Below are 20,438 nucleotides of genomic sequence, written 5' to 3'. Positions count from 1 at the left end.
TGCTGAGAAGAGTCAAGTCTATCACAGTTGATCGTTACACACTGATGCTATTACTGTGTACAATGTTCTCGTGATTCTTCTCACTTCATTCAGCATCAGTCCACTTAAGTCTTTCCAGGATTTTCTGAAATCTTCCTGCTTATCATTTCTTAGAGCACAATAGTATTCCATTACATTCACAGACCATAACTTGTTCAGTCATTCCCCAATTGATGGGCATTCCCTTGATTAGAAATACATTTAAGATGATTATACTGTATAATATATATCAGATTCTTTGCTATCTTGGGGAGGGAGAAAAATTTGGAACTCAAAATCTTACCAAAATGGATGCTGAAAATGATATATACATATAATTGGGAAAAATAAAATACTACTCATGAAGGAAGAGAATAATACATTCTGTGCCTAAAAACCTTAATTCAAACCCTGAATCTCCTACTTTTCATGAGTGACATTGAGCTAGCCATGCACTTAAATGCTTTGGTCTTTATTTTACTCATCTGTAAAAAGAAAAGTTAGATTTATTTGTCTTAAGATTACTTACAGCTCTTTCTATATGAATCTATGAGAATTCAAAATAGTTGAAGAAACAAACAACAAAAATAAGTGGCTCTAGCAGATAGAGTGCCTTCAAGGAAGTCATGAAGAGTAATATTAACAAAATGAAAAATAACACAATTATATAGAAAATGCATTACCATGTCAAAGTTTTGCCTAAAGGTGTCCGGTATAAGATTTAGGGTTAATTCTTGCTTGTGCCTGAACCAGCTCAGGCATTCTTTTACTTATGATACAAAATCTGCAATGTGGTGTGTATTTCTGCTTAGGAGCATCAATGTACCAAGTGTCTAGCAATAGCAAATTCCCAGTGATCCCTGAGCCATGGAAATTCCTGGAGATATCATTGAAGTTGCTGGGGCACAGCAAGGCAGCAAATGAAAGAAATCGTATTTGCTTGAATACCACTAGCACTGCAGGGGAGTAGATTCAGTGTTTGCAAAGAGAAAAGAAGGGGAAGAAAAGAGCAAAGTCAGTAGGGAATTCAGATTTATTTTCAAGCTTCAAAGGAGGACTGACATGTAATGATGAAAAAAATATAGATGTGTGTGATGTTATTCCTTTGAAAATATGTTCTGTGATCCAATTAACGGACTAGAAAGCCAAGATTACACTTTTGGAATTGTGCATAGTATGTTTATCTTGCCATTAAGGTTGTGGTTTCAGATAAAGGGAATGATGGAAAGATGACTAGATAAGGAGTTAGGACACATGGGTTCTTGTCCAAGTTCTGTCTTTAGCTATCTGTGTAACCCTGAGAAAGTTTTGTTTTTTTTTTTAACATTTTCTGGCCTTGGTTTCCTCCTCTGTGAATCAAAGACTGAAAGACATGATGTCAAAGATCAAAAATCCCAAAGAGATTTTAGGATCTCTTTTAGCTTTGAAGTGTATCATCTAATGGAAGGTAAATTTTACAGTGTTCTATTTTTTTTTGCAGGTCAATGGAGGTTAAGTGACTTGCCCAAAGTCACACAGCTAGTAAGTGTCAAGTATCTGAGGTCGGATTTGAACTCAGGTCCTCCTGAATCCTGGGCTGATGCTTTATCCACTGTGCCACCTAGCTACCCCTGGAAGGTAAATTTTAAAAGTAAGTATAGTACCTAAGTTTTAGTCTCATCTCTGGAATTATCTTTGTCAAATTTACAGAGAGAGAGAGAGACAGAGACAGATAGAGACACAGAGACAGAGACACAGAGAGACACAGAGACAGAGAAAGACAGAGACAGATACAGATACAGAGAATCATAGAATTTTCAGATTCAGAAAAGAGATGAAAGAGAATAAGCATTTCTGTAGAACCTACAATGTGCCAGGTACTGTGTTAAAATCTTTCACCATTTTTTTTCATTTTGATCTTCACAACAAATTTGAGAGATAGATGTACTATAATTATGCCTATTTCACACAGTTGGGAAGTATCTGAGAACTAATCTGAACTCTGTTCTTCCTGAATACAGGCTCAGCACTCCATCCACTGCATTACCAGCAGCCAATCCACACCTGAAAAGGGTTTCCCTCTATAAAGCTACCTTAAACAGTTCTTATCTAGACTTTGCTAGAAATTGACAAGACTCATTGCTGGAGAAGTAGTGTAGCATAGTGGAGGCAAAATGCTAGAATGAGATTTAGTGAAACTGACTTTTAATTCTTATGCTGCTTATCATCTAAGTGACTGTGGACAAGTCACTTTTGTTTTTTTGGCACTTAAATTAGCTGGACTGGATGTCTGCTGACATTTTATTAATGATAGCTTGCATTTATATAGAGCTTTAAGGATTGCAACATACTTTGCAAATATCTCATTTTTTCACCTCACAACCACTTCAAGAATGCGATAGGCTATTACTATACACATTTTACAGGTTAGGAAACAGGTATTCAAGTTAACTTACTTGCTCAGGGTCACAGAGTTAGGGTGGATTTGAACCCATGTTTGCCTTATTGTATGTCCAGTACTTTATCCACTGTCCCACCTAGTTCCCAACTGGCTCCTATTCAGTTCTAATATTCCATTTATCTTCATATGTATTTGGAAGTATATGAATTCAGTCAATACAAGATCCTATCACTATTCTAATATGTATAGAAAACATGATAAAATAGCTTTCCAAATTTATTGAAGATGTTGCACTTGGAGGCATGATACAATTTCCATTTTCTTCCTTAAAACATACTAGTTGAGGGGCAGCTAGGTGGCACAGTGGATAAAGCACTGGCCCTAGGTTCAGAAGTACCTGAGTTCAAATCTGACCTTAGACACGTGACAGTTACTAGCTATGTGACCCTGGAAAAGTCACTTAACCCTCATTGCCCAGCCAAAATCAAAAAGAAAAACGCATTAGTTGTATGTAATGGCTAAGTCACTTAATCTTTCCAGTCCTCAGTTTCCTAATCTTTAAAAATGGAGGACCTGACACATTAATTTCTGAGATCCTTCATAAAACTAGGAGCTATGATTTGATGGTTATGTCTATAACTACTTCACCATTAAAAATTTACCTTTTGAGAGTATTAGATAGATCCTTGGGTATCTTCACCACTGGCTATATGTATAGGTCAGTTAACTTCTCTGCACCTAAGTTTCCTTATCTGTCAAATTAGTCTAGAGGATCTCCAAGGTCCCTTTCCAATCGCTAATCTACAAAGTGAGATTAAATGGCCACATGATTCCATGATCTTTCATTTTGCTTTCCTTTCCCCTCCCTAACACATTCAGCCTATCCCCTCGCAGCTGACAAAAGGTCCTTATGGGATCAGTGCAGCATCAATGTGAAAACTTGCATTTCTGAATTATCACTATAGTAGGGAAGAGGAAAAGTCAACATAAACATATGAAGGAATACAAGGGGATCTATCTGGGTTGAATGATTTTCTTTGTTTTTTCCACAGAGTGAATAATTTAAGCTTACAGATCACTGATTTACAGGTAGCGGTGACCATGGAGTCCATGAAGCCCAAGATTTCCTCATTGTATAGGTGAGGACCCTGAGCTTCAAAGGATTGGAAGTGAATTTCCCTAGGTCACCCAGAGAGACGGAATTCAAAACTAGATTTTCTGGCTCCAGGTTCAACAATCCTACATGATCTCTATCGTCCAAGTAACCTTTCCATTTATCTGGTATGAGATATTTCCTAAATACATACCCTGCTCTAAAGATGATAGTAGGGAACAACAAGAATTCCTTTTAACAGATTTGTATTTTTTATTGTAGAAGATGTGATATAATATTCTACCATTGTGGGAGACATAATTTGACCTGCAGTACAACCAAACTAGTCATTTATTATGTCTATTAGTGCATTTTTAAATCAGAGAATTTTTTAAATGTAGCAATAGAACATTTACCTGCAAACACACACACACACACACACACACACACACACACACACACACACACACAAACCAAATCATCAATGGAAATATTGGCCATAATTAAGAGACATATTGAAAGCTAAATGAATATTAGAAGATTATCCAGGTATAGGCCTAGCTCAAAAGCCTGTGTTTGCCCCCTCTATGAACTCCCAAATGTTTTCTGCTAACTCTAGCTATAGCTTCATGTGGGAAATTGCCCCTGTTTTGACCAAGAGTGGGAATGTGAAGGAAGATACCCTGCTGGGATCCTGTCCAGGTCCCTTCTAGGCATATCTCGCGGTTGAACTGCCTAAGGTTCCCAGGAACTAGCCATTCCTAGGGACTATAAACAATTCCAGGGATAGTCCTGGGGGGTTGGCTCCCCCTCAGGAGTATGTCCTGAGAAACTAAGAGTTTATTCCCACTTCTCTGGCAGTGATCCTGCATGAACTCACTTGGTGTCAATCATAAAATTAGCTCATCATACAAGCCGCTATTGGTGGCTTCAAGCCACTTTTGTTTAAGGTACTATATAAGTCAAAGTAAGCCCCCACCTCTTTGGAGTCTCACCCGTGGAGAGGATGCTCTGCCTGGGATGTTCCCAATTGGGACTCTGGGAGGCTGTACCGGGGCCCAAAGCCAATTGAACCCAAGAGTTGGTGCTTCCCTGATTTGGTGATGTATTTCTCTTTAAATCTCTACATAGTGGTCACTTTTGCTTTAATAGTTACATTGTTAAGCTGCTTACTTTATTGCTGTTACAAAACTAACATCTCTTTTCCTGTACTATAATACTCATTAAATTTAACTTTCTTCACCTGGTGTTGGAGTGTCATTTTTGTAGGAGAGAATCTGAACATTATCCTTAACAATTCACATATGTAGAGAGGCGCAGGCACATATTTGTGCTTCAATTCCCTCTTGTGTAAAAGGAGAAGGTTGAACTCTTCCTTTAAAGTTCCATCCAAATCTAAATGTAAGATAATCTGATCATACTCTACCATTTATTTATTGTTTTTCCTCCCAGACATTTGCTACATGTCCCTTTAAGGTTCCAGGAGGTAACACTGATAGACTGGGTTCTAGTGTCATTGACTTGAACCATCTCTGACTATGTTTCTCCATTGTAAGGAGCCATTAACTAGGGCCCCAGTTTTATTTAACTACTTAATTTCAATTAGCTTTTACAATTGGAAACTTATATCAAAGATGCAGGAAAACAGAATGCATAGATAGTTTTACCCAATATTTATGGAATATAAAACCCCTTACAATGCCTTAGTCTCTGGATTTGTAGGCTTACAATTTACCTCAGCTATTAGTTTTCATTGTTTCCCCAGAGTTCACATACAATGATAGCATCATTCCATTTTTTGTTTTTTGTTTTAGGTTTTAGTGGAACAAATATAGAACTTCACAGAAGTGATGCTGAGATGACTCCAATACTGTCTTTAATATCAGATCTAGAACGCTAGGATACAAGAGCACCCTCCTAATGACGTTTTAAACTAAATATATCTAGTCTGTGAAACTTCAGTTCCTTCACCTGTAAGAGAGAAGAACACATGAAAAGGAAAAAGATGGAGGCCTGTTTTTCAGGGCCACATGACCTCAGACTTTTTGTTTTACAGAACATTCTCCTATCCACGCTAATGAGTGAAGGATTCACCAACAGAAGCCAAATGAGTGAATAAGAGTAAACAGCAGCAAGGCCACTTACAAAAGGGTTTTATTTTGATGAATTTCTGAGTGTCAGTTTATAGAGAAAAAAGAAAAAAACCTTACCATGGTTGACATATGGACAAAATGGAATATATTTTCTTGTGGAGGAGGAAATAAACTTGTTTCATTTCATCACAAGTAGAACAGAAAAAATGGATATAAATTGATGAAAGGAGGCAAAATTAAGTTTGATGCCTAAGGGAAAAAAGAATGAAAAGAAAAAGAAATCATATTAACCATTAGACCCAACCAAATGTAGAATGGACCAAAAGGAAGATAGTGGGTTCTCCCTTAAAGAAAATATTGAAGAAAGATCGAATGACAACTTGTTGAGTTACTTAGTGTCCACAAATTCTTAGTAAATTCTTCATCCACTAAAAGTTTAGTAGCTATTGCTTTTGTGAATGGGTTGGATTAGTTGTCCACTGATATTCTTTCCTACTTTCCTCTTCTGTGGTTCTGTGATTCTTGAAGCCCATGTTTAAGAATTTGCAATTACCCACTTTTCTTTTTCTTTCTTTTTTTTTTTGTTTGGTGAGGCAATTAGGGTTAAGTGACTTGCCCAGGGTCAGACAGCTAGTAAGTGTTAAGTGTCTGAGGCTGGATTTGAACTCAGGTCCTCCTGACTCCAGGGCTGGTGCTCTATCCACCCTGCCACCTTGCTGCCTAGCCCATTGTTCTTAATGACTAACCTTAATGACTCCTAGTCATGTTTCTGGCTGTAAAAGGTTTAGTTAAGGGACATCCACAAAATAGATCTGGACAAGAAAGATCAAAAGCTCCTTCATGTGTTTCTTCCTCTTGGAAAAATTTGTGGCTCTCCTAGGTTTCCCATTGGGTTCAAAGAAAATCAATTAGCAAATATTTGAAGATTAAGGTGTCTATAATAATTGCTCGTGAAACTTCAGCCAATTCAAACTGTTTGAAAGTAAAATCAAAACTAGCTCTTTCTAAAGCCATAAAACAAACAAACAAAAAAAACAAGTATAGAAGTGATATGGTTCTTAGGACATATCAAGGAATTAAGTTTAAACTGGCCAACTAGATATCAGGATGGATACACCTGAGATTGAATCCTATAGCAATTAGGTGTGACTACTACCTAGGGCATCACCAAAGGACAGAGATAACTCTAGAAGCCAGGACCACCAGCCCTCATTCAAGCTTTCCCATCTCACCCCTCATTCAAGCTTTTCCCACCCCACTCCCAAAGGGAACTTTCCATTTTCAGGTGGCCACCCCATGTGTCCTCTATAAAAGCTTTGACCTCCCTTACCTTCGAGGAGGAGAATGTTTCTAAACCATCTTTGACTTCCCTCTCAGTCACTTTTTCTAGCACTCAAATAAAAGACCATCTTTATTCTAATTGGATTGTGTGTGAGAATTGTAATTTTTTAAAGAGGAATACCTAGGAATCCCCATCACCTATTTTCCTGTGACAGAAGAAAATTAGCTTTTAAGGAAAATGTATTCTTCCGATATAAACACAACTAATTGGATGGACATCATCAGTAATTGCTTTGATTTTTTAATAAACAATATATTCAATTTACTCCTAATTCAAAGCTTTAAATGTTCTGTTTAAAAAAAATACCTGTGGAGTTATATTATTTTGAGAAATGCAAATATTTCTCTGATTTCATGAGTGAAATCACAATAATAGAATTAGAAGGAACCTCGTAGCCCACCTAGTCCAATCTATACCCAAATAAGGAATACTTCTACGATGTCAGTCAGACAGAAGCATGCTATTTTTCTCTTTCTTTCTTTTTTTTCTTTTACTCAACTTTTCTGTACAAAATGACAAATATGGTAATGTTTTACATAATTAAACACTTATAAGACATATCTGATTCTTTGCCACCTCAGGGAGGAGGGATGAGAGGGAGGGAGAGAGGGATAAAAATTGGAACCTAAAACTATAAATAAAAATGTATATTATAAAAAATATTGGGGCAGCTAGTTGGCACAGTGGATAGAGCACCAGCCCTGGAGTAAGGAGTACCTGAGTTCAAATCCGGCCTTAGACACTTAACATTTACTAGCTGTGTGACCCTGGGAAAGTCACTTAACCCCAATTGCCTCACTTAATAAAAAAAAATTACATCTTTCCCCCTAATTACATGTAAAAACTGCATACATGGAATAACTATTTACATGTAAAAACATTTACAGTGGCTAGAATCTTTGGGTTTATCAAACAGGAGACTGCTATATTAATTTCCCACATGTTTTGTATGCCTAACTATTCCACTGATCCATCACTCTATTTCTTAGCCAGTACCAAATAGTTTTGATGGTTGTGGCTTTGTAATATAGTATTTACATCTGTAATATAGTTTTACATCTGGTACAGCTAGGCCACCTTCCTTTGCATTCCCTTGATATTCTTGAACTTTTGTTCTTCCACATAAATTTTATTATTTTTTCTAGCTCTATGAAATAATTTTTGGTAATTTGATTGATATGGCACTGAATAAGTACATTAATTTTGGTAGAGTCATCATTTTATTATGTTAGCACAGTCTACCCCTGAGAAGTTTATATCTTTTCATTTGTTTAGATCTGATTTTGTGTGAAAAGTTTTTTGTGTTTGCACTCATATAGTTCCTGGGTTTGCCTTGGCAGGTAGACTACTGAATATTTTATGTGGACTATAGTTACTTCGAATGGAATTTCTCTTTCTATCTGTTGCTACATTTTGTTGGTCATGTCTAGAAATGCTGATGATTTATGTGGGTTTATTTTATATTCTTCAACTTTGGTAAAGTTGTTAATTGTTTCAAGTAGTTTTTAAATGATTATTTAGGATTCTCTAAGTATATGTTATTCTCTGCAAAGAGAGATAGTTTGTTACTCCTTACCTATTCTAATGCCTACTTTTTCTCTGTCATCAAATTAACTTTGTATGGTCAAGTAATATTTTTTGTTATTTGCTATTTTCCCAGCCTATTTCTTTTCTTTTAACCATTTTAAAGTGGGGTTCTGCTCTTGCAGTAGATCAAGCACTGTTTCATGTTTTAGGCTTTTCTTGCTGCTTCCTTCAGAGCTATTTCTGGGTATGTGTAAGTTTTCAGTTCCTCAAAGGTGGTATGATCTTAAGAAATGTGTTTTTTTCTGGTCTCCTGGCCTATCATCTGGTCTATGAGGAACCACAAGTACTCTTTTTCACCCTGGAACTGTGACCAGGAAGCTTTGCCCCACTGTGGCCCCAAGCTTTGGTGTTCCAGTCCTCTTCCTCACCCTGGGCCTGCATCCCAGTACTGCAATTTAGATCACCATTTGGATAAATGCAACAGCTTCCTGCACCTACTGCCAACGAAAGGGAGCCCTATAATGTCCTTCTGACCAGTTTTCTAACCCCCTTACTATCTTTGAGATGAGAGATGCAGAAGCTGCTGCTGTTGCACTAATTCAGTCATGCCCATGGTCTGTTGCTGGTTTGCTGGGACAGGGCCTACAATGGCACCACCTTCTCTGGACTAAACTCTATTCTCACCCCAGTGCAAAACACCTTTCTCCCTGACCTAAATTGTCTTGAATTGGAAAATTGTTTCATCCCATTCATTTGTGCATTCTGTCACTTTATAATTTATTTTGAGGCATTCTTTAAAGTCATTTGGAGGGTAATTTGGCAGAATTCATATAAATCCCTGCCTTTTCTCTGCCATCATGAGCCATAATTTTTGTAGCTCACTAATAATATTTCACCACAATATTATTCCAGAACTAATTCAGCTATTGCTCCTTTGATGGACGTCCCATTAATTTCCAATGATTTCCTACCACAAAAAGAGCAGCTATAAATATTTCTTATATATACAGGTTTATATAGTCAAGAATAAGACTTCTTCTGTAGCAATGTATGGTTGTGAGACTTGGACTATGAGGAAAGCTGAGTGTTGTAGAATCAATGCTTTTGAATTGTTCTACTGGAGAAGACTTTTGAGAATCCCTTGGACAGCAAAGAGATCAAATAGGTCAATACATAAGGAAATTAATTCAGGTTATTCACTAGAAGGTAAAAGACCAAAGCTGAAGCTTACATATTTTAACTACATAACACGAATATAGGACTCAGAAAAGAAACTGAGTTGGGGAAGATAGAAAGCAAAGGGAAGAGGGGATGACAGAGGATGAGTTAGGTAGAGAGTGTCATGGAAGGAATGAACACAAGCTTTTACAGATTTCAGAAGATTGTGAAGGATAGAATGATTTAGCATGCTTATGATCCATGGGGTCATGACTGAATTACTGAACAACAAAAATAATATATAGGCTATTTTTCTTTTATTCTATGGGGTACAGACATAGTAGTGGTATTCAAAATTTATTTAAAAGCCTTTGGGAATAGTTTCAAATTGCTCTCCAAAATGGATGGATCCATTCACAACCCCTCCAATAGGGTGTAAGTGTCTTAATTTTACCATATCCCCTCAAACATTTGTCATTTTCTTTTTCTGTGGCAATTTATCAATTGTGGAATGACCTGTATTCTTATAAATTTTACATAGTTCTTTACATATTTGAGAAATTAAATCTTTATCATAGAAACATCTTTGTAAATTTTTTTTTCTAAGTTTTCTGTTTTCCTTCTAAGCTTGACCGCATTGGTTTTGTTTGTGCAAAATATATTTTAAAAATCGTAATGAACATTTTTATTTAAAGTTTTGAGTTCCAAATTCCATTCCTCCCTTCCTCCCAGCTCTCCCCACACCAGGTGGTACGCAGATATGGGTTATATATGTGCAATTATGCAAAAACAGTATCATATTAGTCATTTTGTACAAGAACACTTGAGAGAAAAATTAAAGAAAGTGATAAATAGCATGCTTCAGTCTGTGTTCAATCAATATCAGTTCTTTCTCTGGAAGTGGATAGTATGCTTTATCATTAATACTTTGAGATTGTCTTGGATCATTGTATTATTGAGAGTAGTTAAGTCATTCACAGTTCTTCATCAAATAATATTGCTGTTACTCTGCACAACATTATATTGATTGTGCTTACTTCACTATACATCAATTCATATAAGTGTTTCCAGGCTTTTCTGAAAGCAACCTGTTTGTCATTTCATGTAGCACAATAATATTCCATTACAATCATGTACCACAGCTTGTTCAGTCATTCCATTTGATTTCCAATTCTTAGCCACCACAAAAAAGAGCTGCTATAAATATTTTTATACAAATAGGTCTTTCTTCTTTTGGGGGGATGTCTGAGTTATAGGCCTAGCAGTAATATTGCTGGATCAAAGCATATGCACAGTTTCATAGACTTTTAGGCATAGTTCCAAAATGCTCTCCAGATTGGTTGCATTAGTTCACAACTCCACCAACAGTGGATTAGCATTCCAGTTTTCCCATACTCTCCCACATCCAACATTTTTATTTTTTGTTATATTGAACACTTTTATAGGTGTGAGTTGGAGTCTCAGAGTTGTTGAAAGCAATTTAAAAAAAATTAATGTAATCATAATTACTCATTTAATATCCCATATTGCTCTCTATCCCTTTCATCATAAATTCTTCTCTTATTCATAGATCTGACAGGTAAAATAGTCTATGATTCCCTAACTAGCTTATCATTCAATCATTTCCCCATTTTGATCTTATCTTGACATGTGTTGGTCTATATCTTGTTTCTATTGAACTGCTTTCCAATTTTCCCCACAGTTTTTGTCAGATAGTGACTTCTTGTCTTCAAAGCTTGGATCTTTACTTTTATCAAACATTAGATTACTATGGCTGTTTACTATGGTTTATTGAGTACCTAATTTATTGCACTGATCCACAACTGTATTTCTTAGCCAGAACCAGATACAGAAATGCACAAGCATACATACATATATATGTTTGCGTGTATATACACACAGGTATGTACATAAACACTCACATATTCTCATACATATATACATTCATTTATTAGTGTATATATCTACCTTTCTATATATAGATATCTAAGATGTCTATATTTGCAATATATTAATATATGGTGTATAGCAATATTGAGATATACACACATATAAATATGTATATAGAAATGTAGATACAGCTTTATATATATATATATACATACATACATACATACTACCTCACAATGATATATAAATACACATTGTATATACATATATGTATATATACACATATTCACACATATGAATGTGTAGGCATGTTTTTACACACACATACACACATATTTTGAGAATATGTGTAGCAATGGTTACAATACAAATGAATAGTTGGGTTGAAAGTTAAAGAAGAAGGTTACTGTGGACTAAATTGCTTGTATCAAATTATTAAGCTGCTTTAATTATCCCAGTTTCCCCCCATATTTTTGGTAGTAATGTTTTTGTTATGATGCTATATGGCTGTGACGCATGGAACCCTTGTCTGAAGAATTGAAATTGAGGTACAACCAAAGGTAAATGAATGGTACATGTGAGTGGATGACAATACATTGAAGAAAAATACTTCTAAAGCACAAATGGTCTAAAGGATGCCATTAAAGAAAAGCTTGAAAGTTAAATGGAAATTATCTTGTCCCCTGGTGAGAACTCAGGACAACTGATGTATAGCTACTTTGTTTACTGGTATACTCGCAGTGTCAGGAAAACTGAATAAGTACCCCAAATTGTTGAGTTTTAGCTAGACCCCCTATGGTGAATTTACAGGTGTATATGAATAAGAATCTGACAGGATAGGCAGCCATAGATGAGTTGCAATCTTTTTCAATGAAGAGAGAATACCTAAATTGATAAGATCACAGGTCCACTTGAGTAGTTGAGTTAAAATCCAATAGACTGAGCATTTTTAAAAGAATTTATATATGTCCTTGACAAATCCTTTATGCTTTATTCAGAGCACATTAACCCAGCAGTTACAGTTTTCTTAAAATTTCAAGGATCATGAATGCATACATACATTTCCTTCAGGTTTATTTTCCCTCATAAAGAGTACTTTGAAAGAATAAATAGGCCATGGTTGAGCCACCATGAGCAATATGTCAAATCTCTAAGTGCTAGCCAATAAGGCCATGTGCTTTATATAAAGTTCGTTGAACAAGCAGATGGGCTCCTTTCTGTCACCAAGGCTTATGGGGCTAGTTCAGGCTTGATGTATTTAGCTGAGTTTTACACCGAGGACAGTGGGTGTTTAAGGCAAAGCAGCTGTTTAGATATAAAAAATTAAGCACTTAAATATAAACACAAATATATTCGGATACCTGACTGAATAAACTTTAACTATTAGCAATCACTACTTAATAGAACCATAATATTCTTTTGGAATGTAAAGACTTAATTCATGTTGATTTTTTTTTGGGGGGGGCACTTTGACCAGAGTTTGCCTTTGCCTCTAAAATCCTTATCCTAAGAATAATAATTGAGCAAGAGTTTGGTAGGGGACAGTTTTCTAATCCTCCCCCATTGCTACTGCTTTATATTCCTGAAATTACTTTGTATAAAAACTATATTTACTTATACTTAAATTGAAATCTGTTTATCTGTCTGTCTAAAGTGCTTAGCAGAATGACAAGCACATAGTATGTACTTAATAATTGTTTTTGCCTTTCTATTGCCTTTAAATCTTCCCTTTCCCTGTATAATTTAAATAATTTGTGACTGGGGGTTGGGGTGTCAAGCCGCAGACAGTTATGTGCTCCATTTGCTACAGCTTTGTATTTAGTCTTCTGGGATGGAATACCACTCACAGGCATACTCTGGCTTCTGAAGAAGGCCTGTACAGGAGTCCCACTGGTTCAGTCATAGCAAGGCATGTGTTGGCTAGATCCCCACCTTTATTGGCACTTTTTATTCATGAATGGTTGACTGCATCCTTTTTGTCCAACAGCTTCATGAGTGGAATTACTCATGCAAGAGGTAGCCTACTCAAAGATATAGGCCATGCTAGAGTTGATGGCACTATCTGACTCTTGCTACTGGCCCAAAGTAGCCCCAGGTCAGCAGGGAGATGAGCAACAGGCCCAGCATGCTGTGGAAGAGCTGAGTGACTGTGTTGAGGCCCAGGAAGACTAAGCTTAGGCTGAGCACCATGATGAAGCTGGAGAGCACAGCCTGTATGAGGAAGGAGCTGAATGCATTTTTGCTGTGGTTGTGCTTGAAGTGTATATACAGCTCCTGACTCTCCCTGTCCAATGCACTCTCATATTGCAGCCTGGAATCCTTGCCCTTCCATAACCTTTCTCTTCTTAAAGTGGTCCATGGACTGCTTTCTCAAGTCATTATGTATCTTATGCAGGGTTTTGGATGCCTAATAGGGCTTCTCTTCTTGGCAGACCTTTACCATGTTGCTATAACATATATCTTTGGCAAATGTTCCAGCAGCTAAATAGTTATGAGAACTCCAGTCTGAAATCAAAAAACATCAGGGATTGGAAGGTCTTTTGGAAAATTCCATACATTTCCACATGACGATTTTCCATGAAGAGCTGCATCTGTTATAGGTCATTCTCCTGAATGTTCTGGGACAAATTATGAATCTAGATAGAAATAGTCATGGTACAGGGGGCAAATATGGTAGCACAAATCTGTCATCGTTTAATGTCTGTCAAATGCACATTGAGTATCCATCAAAATAAATAAAACCTTTTCCCCATGTTCATCCATGTTGAAAATTTTATTCCAGGGGCAGCTAGGTGGCACAGTGGATAGAGCATTGGCCCTGAAATCAGGAGGACCTGAGTTCAAATCCAGCCTCAGACACTTAACAATTACTAGCTGTGTGACCCTGGGCAGGTCACTTAACCCCAACTGTCTCACCCCCCCCCAAAAAAGAAAAGAAAAATAAAATTTTATTCCAGATCTGAATTTCAGTGGTTTCAGGGTCAGAAACTCCTTGCTATGAAAATGTTGTTAGTGTATTTCTCTTTGTCTTTCAACCATTGTGAATGGACACCTTCCTTCTGGTTATAAAGGTATCAAAGAATTTTATCCAGAAAGAATTACTTTCCCTGAGTATTGGGAAATATCATTTTAATCCACTGGTTCAATTTGACCTCCAGATTCAAACTCAAAGCCTTCAGTCTCTATTCTTACTTGGTGCAAATCAAAGACATTTCACTTTTTAATTTATTTGTTTATTTATTTTTTTGTGGTGCAATGATGGTTAAGTGACTTGGCCAGGGTCACACAACTAGTTAGTATCAGGTGTCTGAGGCAAGCTTTATTTTTTTATTCATTTATTCATTCATTCCTTTGTTTGTTTGTTTACTTATTTATTTGTTTATTTGGTAGAGCAATGATGGTTAAGTGACTTACCCAGGGTCACAGAACTAGTGTCAAGTGTCTGAAGCCAAATTTGAACTCAGGTCTTCCTGAATCCAGAACTGTTGCTTTATCCACTGTACCACCTAGCTGCCCCAACTTTTCACTTATTTAGTGAAAATGAGGTATTGATATGGTAGGAGCTAATAACTTATATTTATATGGTGGTTTATGGTTTGCATATATTTACATATGTTAATTAATTTGATCATCAAAACAAACCTGTGATATAGGGACTATGATTATGGCCATTTTACAGAAGAGGAATCTGAGGCAGAAAAGAACTAAATGACTCACAGAGGATCACATCGCAGTATAAGTTTATGAGGCAAGATTTGAACTCAGGACTTACATTGCAACACCAGTTACCTCATTGTATCATTGAAGAAAACTTCCATAAAAATAAAGTAAATGGTTAATGTGCTTTTTGGAGCCAGATATATTAATGGTCATATATGCAAATCATGACTAATATTATCATTTAATGTGATTTTTTTTATACTGGAAGATGATATTTAGTTCCATTTTTCAGCGATGATCGTCAATATAAGGCTAGGCAGAACCATAGGGGGCTTAAATGGTTTGCTCTTGGTTTCCAAATGTATCATGTTTTATAACCTTTATTCTAGATATTGTTGTTTAAATAATTCAAGGTTTACTTTTTTCTTGAATCTATTTTTGTTTATTTTTTATATTTGCAGCACATGACAAAATCATAAGTACAGAACTGAAGCCATGATGTTATGATGATTATAAAGTTGCTTTAAATGTATTGTTGCTTTTGTTGATTTGGTAAATAATCACCAAATTGATGAGTTGCTCTTTACATTAATGGAAATTTTTAGCATTTATTTTTTCAGTTTGTTGTTGTTCTTCAGCTATTTTTTTTCTCTTTTTTTTGCTAGTGCTCCAAGTTTTAGATTCTTTGTATAAAGAAGTACACACATAAATATCATCATATTTGTAGAGGTCATTGATGTTTGCATTTTTTACTGATAAATATGTAATACTATGTACTGATATAAAGTGAAGTAATCAGAGACAAGGAAACCATATATGCACAATATACATACCTGCAATTATGTAAATGGAAAGAAATCAACTAACACATATTGGAAAACGAATGTTGCACAATTGCAAAAAATGAATATTTCCACAAACAAAATGTATGATAAAATACCTCTTACCATTACTTTTCAGAAGTTTGGCTTCATATAAGTATAGAATATTACATATTATTGTCTGCTTTAAAAAATATATTGATTTGTTTTGCTGATTTTTCTCTTCTTCCTCTTTTTAATACATGCTTTTTTGTCACAGGGGATGGCGTTCTGGGAGAGAGTGAAGAATTGTGAAAGGAAGATACCAAAATATTTCAAGAAAATTCATCTAAAATTATATATTTAATGCCTTCTGATAAGGAAGGTAGCATACCACTTATGTTGTGAGAAAGTTGATAAGTTGCTTTGCTAGTAATTTATGTTTTACAATGGAACATTTTAGCCATTTGCTATGGAACTTAACTGATCTTGGCAGTGTTGAGTATTGCAGAGAAGCATGCTTCTGCCACTTCCTTTGATATAACAATTCTATCATCTATTATGTTCATGTTACATAAGCTTGTTGCTTGAGCCAACTCACATTGTGCTGTGTTTTTTTCCAGCCACATATATCACAGTTTCTTAAACTGTGGATTGTGACCCTAGGTGGGGTTTCATAACTGAAGGTGGGGGTTACACAAAATTAGCAACAGTAAAATATTTTGTATATTTGTTTTATATACCTATATATACTCAGTCCCATTAAAATGTCTTGGTGTCATGAATGGAAAAAGTTTCAGAAGCCTAATATATATGACCAGAACTTTAAATTTTTTTGTATTGTTCTTTTTGGAAGTCTCTTTCTCTCTCTCTCTCTCTCTCTCTCTCTCTCTCTCTCTCTCTCTCTCTCTCTCTCTCTCTCTCTCTCTTTTCCTCCCTCCTTCCTATAATTTACTTGCTTCACAAATCACTATAATATTATTTTGTTTTGTTTTTGAGATGAAAAATGTATTTTTGGTAATGAGACCAATAAGCAGTAGTACTAAGACATGATTCCACATCCTAAGTCCATAGCACTACACTCTGCATGTTTCCAAAAAAGTTTGGCGGGGGGGGGGGGGCATCTACTTGCTAGAATGACTCAGTAATCTGCTCCTAGTCACAGGCAGGGTACTGGAAAACTATCATGCCTCCAGCCAACCCTTGAACATGGATTATTCTCAACAGTAGTTGTCCTCTTTTCTCTTTTCCCTTTCTTCATTCCCCCCCCCCCATGCCAGCTGAGACTTGTGGCAATGATTTTCACTGGATTTTGTTGTTCACCATTTTAAAATATATTATTTATTAATTTTTGCATTCTTTTCTTTTTAAATTTTGAGATCCAAATTCTCTCCCTCTTGATGCCTCTTCCACATCCATTGAGAAGGCAAGCAATATGATATCAATTATACTTATGCAATCATGTGTAGCATATTTTCATATTTGCCATGTTTTAAAAAAACAAGAAAAATAAGTAAAAAAACCTTATTCAATCTGCATTCAGATTTCATCAGCTATTTCTCAGGAGGTAGATAGAATTTATCATAATGGGCCAATTCTGTTTATCAGGAAAATTTTCTTAGATCACCGTGTTGATCAGAGTAGCTAATTCTTTCACAGTTCATCATACTTATAATTTTGTTGTTAATATATACAATGTTTTATGATTCTGCTCACTACAATTTGCATCAGTTCATATAAGTCTTCCCAGGATTTCATGAAATCATTCTGCTTGTCATTTCATATAGCACAATAGCATTCCATCACAATCCACATTTTACTCAGACATTCTCCAATTTATAAGTATTCCCTCAATTTCCAATTCTTTGCTACAACAAAAAGAGCTTATAGAAATAATTTTTATCCATAAAGGTCCTTTTCCTTTTTATTTGATTTTTTTTGGACTACCAACACAGTTACAGCGTCAAAGCATATGCATAGAATTATAACCCCTTGAATGTAGTCCCAAAGTATTCTCCAGAAAGGTTGAAGCAGTTCCCAATTCCACCAAACATGCATTAGTGTCCCAATTTTTCTACATTCCTCCAAGCACTTGTCATTTTTATTTTCTATCTTGTTAGCCAATTTGAAAGGTTTGAGGTAATACCTTAGTTATTTCCATTTGCATATCTCTAATCAATAACAACAAAGCATTTTTCATATCACTATGTAATGCTTTGATTTCATCTGAAAGCTGCCTGTTTATATATGTTAACTATGTATTAATTTGGTCAATAGCTCCTATTTTTTATAAATGTGTCTGTTTTCTATATATTTCAGAAATTGAGTCTTTATCAGGTATGCTGAAAAATGTCTTCCTTAAGTTTTATGCTTTCCTTCTAATTTTGGCCTCATCAGATTTGCTTGTGAAGAAACTTTAAAAATTTATTGTAATCAAAATTATTCATATTACTTCACATGATCCACTCTTTCTTTCTATGCTCCCCTGATTTGTATATAAAATCACCCTTTATGTATGTCATGTACCCATTTACACATTTTGACCTTATCTTGGTGTACAATGTGAGAAGATGGTCTATACCTTGTTTGTGGCAAACTGATTTCTAGCATTCCCAGCAATTTCTTGTCAAATTTCTTGACCCAAAAGCTTAGATCTTTACCTTCCTATAACACAGTTTTGATGAAAGTTTGTATTTCTTTTCTTTTCATTACTTTAATTATTTAGCACCTAAACCATTTGTCTTTTACTTTTAAGTTTGGATCAAGGGTAACATAAGTTTATGACTTTTTTCTCCAATTTCATTCTTCAATTTTGTTTTAATATCTTTGATTTTTTTAGCTATGTTGTTCAATTTTTTATATACAGTGTTCATTGGGTAAACATTTATGTCATCCTTCAATGTCTTTAAGTACATTTTCAAGAGTTTTATCAAGACACTTCTCCTATGATTATGACTGATATATCTCCTAAAGAATATTTCTAGATATCACTACTTCACTATTTCATTTTATGGTCCTTACCTCCTTGGTTCTCTTTCTCTCTCTCTCTCTCTCTCTCTCTCTCTCTCTCTCTCTCTCTCTCTCTCTCTCTCTCTCTCTCTCTCTCATATCTATAAATTATCTGCCTCAATCTCTTTAAATGTGTACATATATCACATAACACACACACATATTTATACATATACATTTTTATATTTTCAAATATTGTGGGATAATACTAATTTGTCACATTTAAAATGAATAAATGTTGCCTGATTACTTTGTTTCAGTATAGTATGCCTATTAGTGCAATTCATATTATTACACTAAAAAGAATTTGGGGAGTTTCTTTCTAGTTATGTCTCATTCTTCTTCAAATCATTTGCTATATTAGCATCTTTTTGCTGCCCATTTCATTATTATATAACATTTACAGAGTTTCTGTTAAGGGTATATTTATAGATAGACAGGTAGAGATAGATAATATAGACAATTGATATAAACATATACATAATACATATATCTACCCATACACATATATGCCAACCTATGTATATGCGTGTTTGTGTAGTACCTCAGTGTATATGTAGCACCTCAGTTATTTTCATTAGCATATCTCTAATCAATAGTGACATAACATTTTATCATATGACTGCTTTGATTTCTTCTGAAAACTTCCTGTTTATATACTAGAACTATTTATTAATTTAGTGTATACACACATATGTATGTATGTATGCATGTATGTATAAATTGTCTGGTTCTTCAGTCTTTTTCTCTAAATATTCATACTAATCTTTTATCTCTGCTCTGATTTCATCTAATATGAGTTGAATTAAATATGCTTACAATAATTTCCATGGTTTCACCTGTGCTACATTGTTGTATAACCTGAAACTATGGATATGAATGAAAAGAAATGGTTGGAAGTGTGTGATTATGACTGATAAGAGTAGCTTCTAATTTTGTTATAATGCAGTTCTGGTTCATATAAAAGATCATATCATATCTTCAAGCCCTTTTACTTATAATCATGGTTTGCCCCTTTCAGTGGTCTATCCCATTGATAGGAAAACTTTTCTAGCAGTAGAGTAATGGAATTTTTGACCTGTTACAACGTATCGTGACTTCTTGATATATCAGAACATGAAGGAGTGACACTATTTCTACTGCTTCTCATGTCAAGCTAATCATCATAATACTTATGAGGAAGGTCATCAAAAATGCATATGCCACTCTGTTTTTTAGATTCATAGAAAGTGTTGTCTTGTTTGAGGCATGGTAACTTAATCATTGATATTTCCAGTGGTCAGTTGCCAGTGACCAGTGTCCAGTGTCCAGCATTCTAGGTTTTCTGCCAGTTTTTCACAGTTTGTTTGGGGTGGGGGGGTCACAAATTCCTTGGTACATATCACCCTCTCTGGAATTCCCCCAATTGACTATTGCCACTCTTCATATGGTATACATGATGATTTATACTTTAAGGATGTTGTTGTTG

At 35.3% G+C, this 20,438-nt stretch overlaps 1 pseudogene; it reads right to left on the bottom strand.

Annotated features, from left to right (window-relative positions):
* Window positions 1–13,435: 13,435 nt before the first annotated feature.
* LOC122753811 overlaps window positions 13,436–20,438 on the bottom strand; it is a 39,450-nt pseudogene continuing 32,447 nt past the window's right edge.

This window comes from Dromiciops gliroides, chromosome 1 (assembly GCF_019393635.1).
Source record: "Dromiciops gliroides isolate mDroGli1 chromosome 1, mDroGli1.pri, whole genome shotgun sequence".
In the NCBI taxonomy this organism is placed as follows: Eukaryota; Metazoa; Chordata; class Mammalia; order Microbiotheria; family Microbiotheriidae; genus Dromiciops; species Dromiciops gliroides.
This window is presented reverse-complemented; position numbering and strand designations above follow the sequence as displayed.